This window comes from Adiantum capillus-veneris, chromosome 10 (assembly GCF_014529385.1).
Source record: "Adiantum capillus-veneris isolate H3 chromosome 10, ASM1452938v2, whole genome shotgun sequence".
Taxonomy (NCBI): domain Eukaryota; kingdom Viridiplantae; phylum Streptophyta; class Polypodiopsida; order Polypodiales; family Pteridaceae; genus Adiantum; species Adiantum capillus-veneris.
In genome coordinates, this window is record NC_140940.1 from 159,109,349 (window position 1) to 159,123,631 (window position 14,283).

The window sequence follows — 14,283 nt, forward strand, 5'->3', positions numbered from 1 at the left end:
GCAAATGGAAGTCTTTGCAAAGAAGGGAGCAGTGGGAGACATTTGCTAACATGACATGCCGAGAAGCAAAATTACCCACTCGCATGTTCATGCAATTATTTCATATAGATGACTAAAGACGAGGCTGCTACACAACACCGAACCATACAATTGCTACAACTTACACTTGGGCTTATCAACAGAGCACACCGGTGACAATTGACCATGCTCAATACATCCTTGAGTTGCTAACCAAAATCTAATAGCACACAAAGCTAACCTGCTTATCAGCTCCATTTAAGAAGTCTATCGTTTCTAGAGATTCTTTGATGTGTAGCTTCCTTGCTAGATTGTAAGCTTTGTGAGGTATCATGGGTAACATGCCCATATTGCTCTTGGCATCTCTGTAGACTACTTCATAAATAGTGGCACCTTCTAGCTCCAATCTTTCCTTCTCTGTGTATGTGGATGATTCTTTTGGGGAGTCATTGAGGATAGTGAAATCTGGGATTTTTTCTAGTCTCTTTTTGCAACTTCACCGCTTATTGTTGCCTTTTGTGTCAAACTTCATAGCTCTTGTGAAAAATTGTCACATTTTAGAGAATGTTTAGAGCTAGAATTGGTGTTTTCTCCTTTCCAAGCATCTGCTGAGCTTGTTAGTTGTGAAACTTGTTTTAAAAACTTGTATGAACCATGCAAAACTTCATGTTTTTTTCAAAATTAAGAAAAAATCACGTTTTTTTCTCATGCTTATGATTAGGCTAGTTTTTTTGGAATTATGACTGCATGGGCTTGATAGGTACAACAAATTAAGGCTCTCACTCTGCTTTGATGAGATTTGGGTAGAGGATTTGGTTGTGGTTGAGGTTTGTCTTTAGGCTTTTTGGGTCCTATGTGACATAGATGTGATTTTTTTTCACTTTGACCACATAGCAATGATCTAAGACTCTTACCAACAATTGCCTGAGGTCAAACTCACTTTAGGGCTACTGGTTGCATCTTGTGGGAGAAAAGTGAAAATTTCTCCCTCTTTTTCACAATTGACTTTTGATGTCCATTAAACTTGGTACGCTCCTTTCCCTTACCCATTTGTAATATGAAGTTGAGCTGATGGGCAAGAGCTAAGCCAATTTTTAGTCTCTTGGCCAAATGGAAAATTGAAGAGGGTGACATGTATACTTACAATGGGCGTCAAACCTTTTGGGTAGGGTTTAATGACTTAGAGTATCATATTGGTATCTTCAAAACTCCATCTGGTGACATTTGGCAATTAAGAAGAGAAAATTAGGATTTTCTCCTTGACTTCCACATCTGAGCTCTGATTGATGTGAAAGTTGGTTAGCCCCTTTTACATGATAATTTAAGGTTTTTGATCCCTTTACACTCTAGTTTGAACTGCTCACACTAGCTTAGGACTAGTTTTAGACTCTGGCACTGTGAAAAATCTCTCTTATGGCATGTGTGGACTCCTTTTTCATGGGAATCACGAATGGTCCCATTCCTCACCTTTTCAATTTCTTTGTTTTTTGCTTAAGAGTGTAATCAATCACATAATCTCATGGAGCAAAGTCTTTAGACTTCGCATGCTTGTCATGAAACTCTTTCATGCACCATTTTTGGGCGTATATTTGCATAAAACTTAGTTGGTACTCTCAGCTTCACCATTAGCTTGGAGCTGATTTCCTATGTATGACCATAAACTCATCAACTAAATACTCAATGACTTCATTAACAAAATGTGTCCCCCTATCACTAACAATCTCAATAGGAAAACCATACCGTGTAAATAGATTCTCATACAATAATTGTGTTGTAGTGCATGCATCATTCTTTTGTGTAGCTTTAGCCTCATCCCATTTGGTTAGATAGTCCATAGCAACTATAAATGTACTCTATGAAGAGTGTTGGCCACCAAATTTGGGCAAAAATTATAGCCTCCGTCTTTTCAACAAAAAAAAAACCTCCCGCTTGCCCTGAATGTGCTTCTTGCAAGATCAACAAGTATTCATTTTTTTATGCACAAAGTCTGAGTTGATTATCTTTGCCACACTTATAGAGATGGTTGCCAATCATTTCATATGATTGTGCTTCAATTTTGATAGTTTTTATCCTCGTTCTGGACATGTTTGCAGGCAAAGGAACATGGTTCAAACAATCAACAATGTACTTACTCCAATGAGGTGCTATGTTTACCTAAAATAGTGTAGCATACTCCACAAGGGGTCTACATGTACACATGATTTTCTAATTCTTAACATAAATGTGAGCATCAAAATTTCATACTAGGCCAAAAAACTCCCATTCTCATCAAGTTTTGGTAGGTTCTAATTTTTCCATGATGGACAAAGCCCATTGTGACATGAGCTTCCCTTCAGTACAAATGAGTGTCATTGGCTTTGATACACAGCCATAGGATGCCATTTGAACCTCTCTGATATGGTCATTCACTGAACAATTGAAAAGGACTGCTTTGCTCAATCAATCTCTTGTCAACTATCCTCTCTCAATCCATTGACAACTACCATATGGTCAAATTGGAATTATACTCTCACTCCACCTAGGTATCATTTCTAGGTTAAAGAGATATGCATCTAGAAAATCATCTTCAACTTTTTTTGCATTCTCTCTGTTTACTAGCCAAGAAAGGTGATTAATCCTTTGATGGGTTTTCCCCTTCTTTACCAAAACCATGAAGTGAGAAAGAGCTTTTAGTTGTTCTACATGCCCTAGACACATGGAAGCACTAGCTATTGGGGATTCCATTTATTTTATGAACATTCCACCAAAGTCTCAAGTACTTCATGATGCAAACCAAGCTTTTCAACAAACAAATGACGTGGGAAATTTTCTTTCGCAATTTTTTTTTCATATTGCTCACATTGCTCGTAAGCACAATCAAGTGGCCAATGCACTTTCACGATGACCAAAAGTTAATGCGGTGTCTATAGCAACTCAAAATGATTTATCTTCTATGATATATGAGTATGCTACTGACCCCGACTTTAAAGACATAATGTTAGCCCTTGCTTTGGGGAAGAAAGAGGAACCATTTACCTTGCAGGGATGGTTATCTTCTCCATGGAAATAGGCTATGTGTTACCCACTCCCTTCGTGATAAATTCATGTATGCATCCCACGCTCCTCCCGATGCGGGGCATAGAGGCATTCAACCTACTCTTCGAGGAGTAGAGACATACTTCTATTTGCCTACCATGAATGTGGACATACAAGAGTATGTTTCAAAATGTGTGGTATGACAAAAGATTAAGTATGATAGAGGGAAGCAACCTAGATTACTCCAACCATTGCCAATCCCTAATTCACCATGGGAGAGTATATCCATGGATTTTATCTTTGGAATACCCAAGTCTATCCATGGTAATACGGGAATATGGACAATAGTCGATAGGTTTAGCAAGCAAGCACACTTTATTCCTATCAAAAAGACAATTAAGGCACACCAAATGGCAAGTCCCTTCATATCTCAAATTTTCAAACACCATGGCTTTCCAACATCCATTGTGTCAGATAGAGATGCTAGAATTGTTACCATACACATGTGGTAGTGATGTGTGTGAACACACTTAGGACCATCGGGGCATTTTTCCCCTCTTTAGGAGGTTTTTTCCCTCGTGCATTGTATATACGCCCATCATTTTTTGAGTGCACGGATGCGATGCGTGCGTGGAGAGTGCAAAGGAGAGAGAGAGAGAGAGAGAGAGAGAGAGAGAGAGAGAGAGAGAGAGAGAGAGAGAGAGAGAGAGAGAGAGAGAGAGAGAGAGAGAGCAAGATAAAGGATGTGGGTTGGAGCTCCCAAATCTCACTGTGTGAGCACCATGTGAGAACGTGTGAGAGCTCCTTATTCTTTGTGTGTATAAAGAATAAGGAGATAAATGTGGGCGGCCAGACACTTCTCGGCAAACACGGGCAAAGCAAGGTGAGGCACACCGCCTTTATGTAATATTATCCCACTAAAGGCTGTGTGCCGATAAGTGGCAAGAAGACTAGCTTACAACTAGTACATACAAGAGGTGACAGAAGACAGCTCTCAACCTACACCCACTGGCTCACTCTGTAACCGCTCTAGTGTAGATGCAACATGCATACCACTAGGGCTAGAGCTATGATGACACTCCTGATGCAGGTATTGAGTGACGACCTACATGGCTTCAGAATGCACAATGCCATTGTCAGTCATTGCACGACTGACAACTCCCACTGCAAATGCACCAACCGCATAAGCAAGATCAGGTCTCGAGACCAAAAGGTCAAACATGAGAGACCCGAAAGCTGATGAAACATGCACTATGTGTGCCAACCTATCCCTGTCAGCAACCTCAGTGCCATATGCATTCTCATCAAGAACACCTGACTATGAATCACCATCCTTTGGCAAAGGCATATCTACTGAGAATGACTGCAAAACCAAAAAATCAGCACCAATGCAATCACACACAATTGTTTGCAGGACATTGTCATCCTCAAACATATCAAACTCATCATAGAACAATGCATCGGTCTTTGGCTCAAATGATGTCACCTCAATTGATGACTGACAAAGTTCTGTATCCCCAAAGATACCATTGTTTGCGTGAACATCACCACAAGACAAATGCACAACCTTCTCTCCATGCAGCACATCTGCAAAAGAGACACGCCTCGTCTCTCACTCCAAACATGGCTACAAATACACAGAGACTACACCGCCTCGTGTGTCACAAATATGAAAAGGGTATACCAGACCACTCCTAGCACCTTTGGCTATCACCAATGATCCCCTATGCATCTGAAATGGCCACTCTCTAAGAAATACACGATATCCACTACTCTGCAACTGATGCATTGAAATGAGACTTTGACTGGGTCCTGGTACATAATGTACATCTCGTAGCGCATAAGGAATGCACCGCTAGGTAAGGATATGCATACATCTCCAGCACCCTCTATGTCATATGCTAAAACATCACCAAATTGCACACAACCAAGTCTCCCACTAGAGAAAGAGCAAAACAAATCACGACGTGGCATCATGTGAAAAACTGCATGCTCGTCTAGTAGAAAACACGTAGACAATGTGCTATCCCAAGACACAAAGTAGTTTGAAGGCAAGCTAGACTCAAAAGTGACATGCCCATCATATGCATACTCTCTAGCATCTGTCCTCATAGTAGCACCATGCATCTACCTCTTTTGCTGCCTCATACGCGTAAAGCAATGGAGCCTAATATGCCCATCATGGCAGTAGTGCCAACATGTCTGTCGCGATCGTGAACGAGAACCGCCTCTAACCTGAATTATCTCCATATCCATGCCAAAACTATGGAAAACAATGCTCAAGATCACAAGACTCTCCCACTCGAGAGCAAACCACTATCTCAAGCAAAGAAGATGACCAAAAGGAGAAGCACACTAGCCTCTACAATAGGCATACATATCTGGCAAAAAAATTTGGCAGAGTCTCCTCTGTAATTGGAGAAAAAACTCAACAGTAAATTACAATGGAGACAACAACAAATTCCCAAGTCCGGGAATGTACTCGTCCAAAATCACCTCACAAAGTCATACACAAAGCCAAACCACTCTAGCCGGAGTATCACTCAATGGTGCCACAAATGACATACATATGTGGGTGAGAAAGTGCTGCCAAAATGTGTCAATGAATGAACAATGTGCCAAAAAACCATAGCATACACTACTTGCTCTTGCGAGAGTGGGTACAAGAACACCAAACTGAGTCCAAACTGACAAAACCTGTCAATTTGAGAGTCAAGCTCGATCACAAACTATGGTGAGTAAACGATAGCCACTATCCCACAAAATCATACACAAAGCAAAAGCTCAAGACACCTGTCGTGTTGAGACTGGTGTGCAAGCCAAAACACTGCAGAAGATGACCTCAATTGCAAATGGCAACACCTGTGGGAGTACTAGACTCAACCTATAGTTGTGAATCAAAACTAGAAGCTCCAAATGACCAAGCACTCACAGCTCAAGACCAAAAATGCAGAGCAAAACATGCTCGTGATGCACCACCCGAAAGGGAAAACACTGCACGCAAATCCTGAGTGCTACAAGCAATCGCAATCTCAATTGCACCAACAATGCACATAAAACTGCTAGAAAAATTTCACCAAAATTTTGTCAGCAAATTGGCTACAAAACCAATAACCAAAGTGACTGCATGCTCAAAACCATGAGCAACCAAAGCGCATCAAACTGCACTCCAAATGCATGCACCAATCTCCACACTTTGCATGCATCATTTGCAAACACCTTCTCTACCTGTGACTGCCAAAAAACATGATTGAGGCATAAGGCATACATTGTATCCTCCCACCTGTAGGAAACTTGCAGCAAATACCACTCTCACATTCAAGACCAAACCATGTGTGTAATCCTCGACACACAATAAACAAATGCTACTGGCAAAAATTCAGCGTCAAAATTTTAAAATTATGATATAATCAACATGTCTGGAATGTGACAAAACCCCAAGGTAGACTCTTGGATCACATGTATCCGAGTCCGGGTGTGAAAGATATGTCAAAACCTCCATTTTTGGCCCAAAAATGCAGCATAAACTGCCAAAAGAGGGCTGAAAAATGCAGCCCTAAACCATAGATCGAATGAGGTTTTTGATGGCTTGAATGGATTCAAAACGGGGGTAAAACACCAGGACACCTACGGGAAACGCTCTCGAAAAGTTGAATTTGCCGATGACGAAGTCAAAACCCTGTTTGTACTCTTGAAAGTGCGCGCGCCCGAAAGCGATTTTGCGAATGTAACACTTTTCTCTGATACCAATTGTGAATGTGCGGATACGATGCGCCATGGAGAGTGCAAAGGGGAGAGAGAGAGAGAGAGAGAGAGAGAGAGAGAGAGAGAGAAAGATCACGACGCAAGATATGGGGTGGAGCTCCCAAATCTCAGTGTGTGAGCACCATGTGAGAATCTATGAGAGCTCCTTATTCTTTGTATGTATAAAGAATAAGGAGATAATGTGGGCGGTCAGACACTTCTCGGCGGACACGGGCAAAGCACGGTGAGGCACACCACCTTTACCTAACACATTCTAGGGCTATCTATCTTTCCATTTCACACTAAGTAATAAACTCTCGGTTGTGTGCCTTGAGCTTCCTTCATCTTCTCCAAGATGTATGTGTTTTCCTACAACCCTAATTCCAACAATTGGTATCAGAGCAGGTTGTGTCCTCTCGGGCTTAGTACCCAGCAGCTCCAACACCACACGTCTGCTTACTTTCTTCGATTTTAGTGAGCTTTGGCGAGCGTTCGCTCGCAGGTCAACAAAAATTTCGGGTAGGCTCAAAGACCTTAGTCTGCTCAAATTTCTGATTCGGGCTCATTTCGACCTCGGTTTCCACTACATGCAGTATTGTGCATGCTATTTTGTCATTTTGTGTAGAATTTTGTCAATGTCGTTTTTTGCATAGCAGGTCCCTTACAGTCTTCTATGGTTTGTGCTATATAGCACGTGTTATTCTCGCTTTGTTTCTCCTCTTTTTTGGAAGTTTCACATCAGGTGCAGCATTTACCATGGATGACAATAACACAGATGTATTCAAGATGTTTGCTACTAAGGAAAAATTGGATGGGGACAACTACCCTATGTGGGCTTATATGATGCAACATGTTCTTGTGTTGAAGGGTGCCTGGAATATTGTGCAGGGCATTGATGTATGTCCTAGTTCTGAGGATGTAGGCAATGTTGAGGATGTTGCGGGTCTTGATGCAAGGATTGTTGCTGTTAGAGTTTTTTTGCCTACAACTGAGCACGCTCGTTGGGATGTAAAAGATGCGCAGGCTCATGAATTGATTGTGTTGTCTAAGAAGCGCACTATTACTCCCCACATTCGTTCAGTGAAATCTGCCAAACAGGCTTGGGATATTATGACTAGTCTTTATGCAACTAAAAATGAGGCTAAAATTGCATTGTTACGTATTTAGAGCTAGAATCTAAGATTATGCATGAGGAAGATGATATGGACACTTTTATTGCAGGTGTCAAGGATTTCAATGAGCAACTTATTTCTACATGTGAAGTCATTAACAATTCCCTTATGCATACTGTTCTTGATTCCTTGCCAGATTCTTACAAGACTTTTGCTAGTACTTGGAGACTTATGGCCCAAGGAAATCGTGAAGTTGTCAAGTTTGATGCATTATGCAAGATTCACTTTCCAAAAAAAACAAGACTAGACAACGTGCAGTTGAACAAGCCTTTATAGTTGCTCAAGAAAAGGTGGTAATAGTAATCAGCCACTTCTCATGGTTCTTCTATGAGTGAAAAATCACATGTTCCCAATGCTTCTGTTGGCAGCAATTCATCTAGAAATTCAAGTGATAAGGGCAAAAAGAGGATGTATTGCCATTATTATAAAGCTAATGATCACTTGATCAAGCAGTGTCCTAAATTGAAGGTAAAAGAGGCAAAGAAGAAAGAGGGTGGTTCCACTACAAATGCTGCTATTATTGAATCTTCTATGAAAGGAGACTCTGATGCTGATGTTGATGCAAAATGGGCTTTTAGTGTAGAGTGTACCTATAATCCTACTTTTCATGATGCCTGCATGTAGATTGCTGCAAATTCACATGTGTGGTATTTTGACAGTGGTGCTACAAAGCACATTACCTCACATCGTGATTTGTTCACACCTTTTGAGTCTGTCTCTCATGGGAACTCAGTTACTTGTGCCAACAATGCCTCTTATCTAGTTCAGGGAGTTGGAAAGATTGTGCTTACTGCTGCAAATGGTAGTTCTTTCACACTTGATGGTGGACTTTATGTACCTGGGATCAAGAATAATATTTTGTCTATATCAAATTGTTGCATCTGGCATTTTATGTCATGGACTGAATAAGATCACTTTGTATGGCAAGTGTGGGAAGAATTTTGCAAATGCAGTTGTGGATTCAAAGGTTATTTCAGATGCAAAACTTTGGCATGCATGTTTTGGGCATCTAATTTTGACAGTTTGCTTGCTTTTGCAGAAATTTGATATGATTGCTTCTTTGTCGCCTCTTGAAGCACATGCCAAACATGTTTGTGATGCTGTATTTTGGGTAAGATGGAGTGTTCTAAGTTTCCAAAGGATGGTTCAGTTAGGGCCACATCCAGGTGGCAGCTAGTGCATAGTGATGTTTGTGGGCCCATGCAAACTCCGTCTTTGGGCAATTACCTTTACTTCATGACTTTTATTGATGATTACTCCAGGCATACATGAGTATATCCACTTAAAGCAAAGTCTGAAATTTTTATGTGCTTCACCCTCTATGGCTGAAAATGTCTCAAAATGTACTATGGGCACCCTCCGTTTTCTGATCAAGGGGGGGAGTATATGTCTCATGAATTTAATGCATTTCTGGCTAGTCGTGGGATAAAACACCAATGTACAATGTCGTATACACCTCAACAAAATGGTGTTGCTGAGAGGAAAAACAAGTCTCTTACGGAAGTGGCAAGATGTATGGTCAATAGTCAAGCTTTACCACATTCGTTTTGGCTCGAGGTTGTCATGTGTTCCACTTATGTACTCAACAGGTGTCCTATGAAAATGTTGCACTCTATGACTCCATATGAAGCATGGCATGATAGAAAGCCATCTATTGAACACATGCATGTTTTTGGCTATTTGACTTATGGGTTAGTGCCATAAGCACAGTGTAAAAAATTGGATGATAAGGCTATCAAATGTATTTTTGTTGGTTATAGTGCTAAAAGCAAAGGTTAGAAGTTGTACCATCCGCAAACAAAGCATATTTTTGTCTCACGTGATGTTGTGTTTATAGAAGATTCTGTTCAGCCTTTGTTGTCAATGTACTAGAGACAGTAATGTAAGCTCACACAACATTTATGACACTTTGTTGCCTCTTTTCAAAGGTGGAAGTACGAATGTAAATTCCAATGAGGCAAATGTACAGTCTATGGGGGTTTTTGAAAATGTTACAGAGGAGGAAGAAAAGATGCATAAGGCAATAGAGGTGGAGATCAGAGAGACAACAAAGGAAGCCTTGGAGTGGGAGCAGAGGGTTTTCAAGTCCATGACCATCCAGAAGATTGACGCCAGCAACCTCAGACGCGAATGGCTTCAACCCTCTCTCCCATATCCTTTGCTAAAATATGAAGCAGACACCATCAATAAGAGGATTAGAGAAGAGCCGACCATACCACTCTCCAACGCGGATATCTCCCAACCAGAAGGGGTCAGGCTAATAGTTGACTCTCAGCCCAAATGGAGGAAGTCTTGGCTCACAAATTACCCACAATACCTAATCCATTTGGTAGAGGCACCGAAAAACATCAGAGACAACCTCAACTTTTGTCCTCTACCAAGGATCAGGACGTGGAAGGCCCAGGAGATATTACAAAGGAGCCAGCCCACTTGGCTGAATTATCCTAAGCTGCCACGCTTGAAGGTAGGTGAGAGAATAAGTGTCCAATGCATAGTGAGAACCCTAACGGGAGCCATCAAATTTTTCACTGGCTCACCTGACCTTACGTGCGTCATGATGAAGAAAATCTGCAAAACACTTTTAGCAGTATTTGAGACTTTCAAGCCAGGCCAGGACAGTATCTTCTTCTTCCAAGATACTTACAGATGTGCCTATGATCTGTCTGGTCAGCCTTCCAAGGAGGTGATACATGCGTTGTATCAAAGGATAATGTTTCTACCATCCTATCACCTCCAGGCCTTTGAAGAAGCATTCTACACCGGCTTCTTCACAATAAACACTGATATTTTCGGCCCAACAATGATGAATCTACATGCAAGATACGGATCACTGATCAAGATGCGTGAAACCATACGATGAAGAAGCAGCTCAGCGGCCATGTCGGGGACGACATGAGCAAGGAGGGGGGGAGTGTTAGAAGCTGGACACACCCCACGGAAACTAACTACTCGGAAGATTATCATTTTTGTAATTATTCATTTATTGAGGAAACCTGATTTTTCACCTTGTAAATATTGGGACTTACAGAAGTTTCCGGATTGTATACCAGTTTTGATAGTTAGATTGAGTAGATGGTTGATTTGGAACTTTAGGGTTTGAGAATTGTAAGGTATATATACCACTTTTTGACCTTAATGAAAAACCTTTTTTTCATTTTTAAAAGAAGTTTTGAAGTCTGTGAGTGAGCGTACTGTGTATGAGAGAGAGTGTGAGCTTCATCTTGATGCTACGTGTGCACCAGTGGTCGAAATCGAGTGCGGAGAAGTGCAGCATGTTGCCCCCGACGAGAGATACGCGCTGATATCTACATTGCGCGCGTACGGTCCGGTTTTGTGAGCTCCTTCTAGGAGCTTCATCTGGTGATTTGGTGAGCATACGTTGTCCGATTTCGCATTGCATCATATCCACGTGTTCACATTGAGTAGAGCTACACATTAGGCACTTTAGGGAAACGAAGACCTGCAAATTTTGGCCAGACATCCTACGTGATTTTGCACCGGGTGTTTTAGGTTGGGATTTTGGTTCATAGACCTTAGGGAGAGCGACCTATTGGTGTTAGTAGTGTCTCCTTCAAGTTCTGTGGTGTTTTGAGATTGTTTGGTGGGTGTTCGGCTCTAGACAGCGTTGTAGGAAGTTTACTCTTATGCACTCTTGAAGGCTGTGACTTAGACAATTGATAGAGACCTTTGTAGGAATTAGTTACGAGTCGGTCGAGTGTAGGTTGACACTTTATGCTTGCTTCTACGCGCCTACGGGTCGAGCTTCGTCCTTAGCTGACATTATATGCTAGGTGAGTTATCGCTGTGCTGACGTTCGTTGCGGCGTATCCGTCCAACACTTCCCCTTTCCAATAAAACATATGGGCATTCGTCAGTAACGTGGCTATATGATGCTCGTATGCAAGCCATTATTTCTCCTTAGATTCGGGTGGCACTCGGTGAGTGTCGTTTGTAAGAAGCATCTGTGTTTGCATAAATGTGGCGTTCAGGTCGTTAACTCGGCCATACGAACGCCATATAATTTGTATGTGTATGTGAAGTTCATCTTTTAAAGTATTAAGTATATGAAATACTTGGTCGAAAACGCGGTCGTGAAGAGTATTCCATATACAAATGTTTGAATTGTTTGATATTTTTGTTTTTTAAGTGTTCTTATGAAAATATATACTAGCTAGTCATAGTCAACAGAATGCTTTATTCATCAACCATCATCGCTATTTTAAATGCTACATTTACATAAATTCTATGTAAGAAAGTATATGCACACAATTTGCATGGTAAATATTCATTTTTATCTTTTTATTAGGAAGACATTCTTTGCAATTTCTTAACCCAATTTATATACTTTCAATGTTTTAAATGAGCTAAAATAAAATTGACATTATGTACATCGCAATGCATGTATCTTCCAAGTGGCTTTATTTTTGAAGCGAATTGTGATAACGTGCAAAATATAAACTCATGTATATGTTAGATTAAAAAAAAATTGAATTGTTTTGGATTTTTAACATGTTCTGTTAGGTTTTAATAATTTTATTAAGAGTAGCTTATTTTTATTGCATTTTACACAAGTAAACATACCATTTTAAAGTCAAAATGATTATCAACCTGAATAAATATAATCTTGCACAATTTTTTGAAGTCTTTAAGTCAGTGTATGCTTTGTTTGAACTAGTGTGAGAGTGCACGGTGAGAAATATAAGTTAATATGCTGAAATGTTTCAGATTTTTAATATGTATTGTTTGATTTGGATGAAATTCTTATAAACTACTTGTTTACTCTGCATTTTAAAGTGAAAATTATTTCCAATGTTTATCAATATATTTGTGCACATTTAATAAAGTCTTTAAGTCATGGTTATGGTTTGTCTGAACTAGTGTGAGAGTCTTACTCCAATGTGCACCCATGAATAAGTATTTGATATATTGTATTTTATTGTCTAGTGCTAAAATGATGCCAAATCAAAAGAAAATTATTATACGTGCCATTAAAAAATAATGTGTGTTGGCAATATTATCATGTGCAGATGGTTGCATACATTAGATTAGTGAAAGCATGACGTCTTCATCAAATACCTCACTAGCGCTATATGGGAGAACATAGAGTGTAGGCTGCAAAATGAAGGCCATTATGAGTTTTTGATTCCAGCAGGGATTTCAGAATTTGACCCCAACCACAAGGCTACGAGAGTGTTGGGCAATATGAAAGTCTGTTGTGTAGAGACATAAAGGAAGATATCCCTCCTGCCTGCGATATGACAAAATTAGAGCTCTGGACAAATTATGGGAGGAACAGAAGGTCAAGATGAAGCATGTGAAAGCTCAAGACCAAGCCTCCTTACCCAAGAGATTGAAGATGGCCCAAGATACGCAAGCATTTGTGGATGGCCGATCAGATGCCAACGGCACCGGCACGATCATGCGCACGACTTTGAATGTCAAGTGCACTCATCTAATTGGCATTCCCCACAAGGCCTTGGTAGAAGATACAAGGGTTGGAGCAGGCTCTTTTGGTGTGTGCACATTGTACGCCATCAAAGGCATCTCCTTCTTTCCAGATCACATTACATATGTGAAAAAATGCTACAAGGGAGGGAGTGAGGCGAAATTTGACAGCTTGCAGACAGAGCAAGGAATGCAAACTCTTCACCCCTCCATTGTAAGATGCATTGGCTTTACAATCAAAGCTCCCTGGATCACGATATATTCATACTACAATGGGGGCACCTTGGGGGACATGATGTGCTACTTGCCAGAAAGTTTATTTTCCAAAAGAAGTATTTTACCACCCTGACCAAGATGTTATGAGGGCCATTCAGACTAAAGTAGATTGTTGGATGAAGCTAGCAGAGCGGAAAAATAAAATAAATAAATCTGATGTTTTGATATATTTCAAAGAACATTTAAAGACAGACCCTAATCTTATCCATCGATCGCTTGTTGAAATTTTTTTAACCGACCTAAATATTTTTGTGATATACATTTGTCTTGTTTGGGGTATTTCGTTTGTATTGATGTGTATTATTTGGTTTTGGGGTGGTTCACCTCATTGAGTCATGTCTTGTATCTCAATCAGATCAATTGTCATTTCAAATTTTCCGTGTTATCCGGGGTATTTCAAATTTTTGTTGTGGTTCAATTGGGTCCGTCCGTTGTGATTTTGTTTAGTCGCATCAATTGTGATTTGATTTAGTTGGCTCACGACGACTTACATAGTGGACATGACTGATCTGCTTTGTGTATTTGTGAGACTGTAGAATTATGAGAATATATTTTTGTCAATGATATTGAATATTTTTTATTTTTCCATTGCAGCTCTAAGATAAAATGGCCG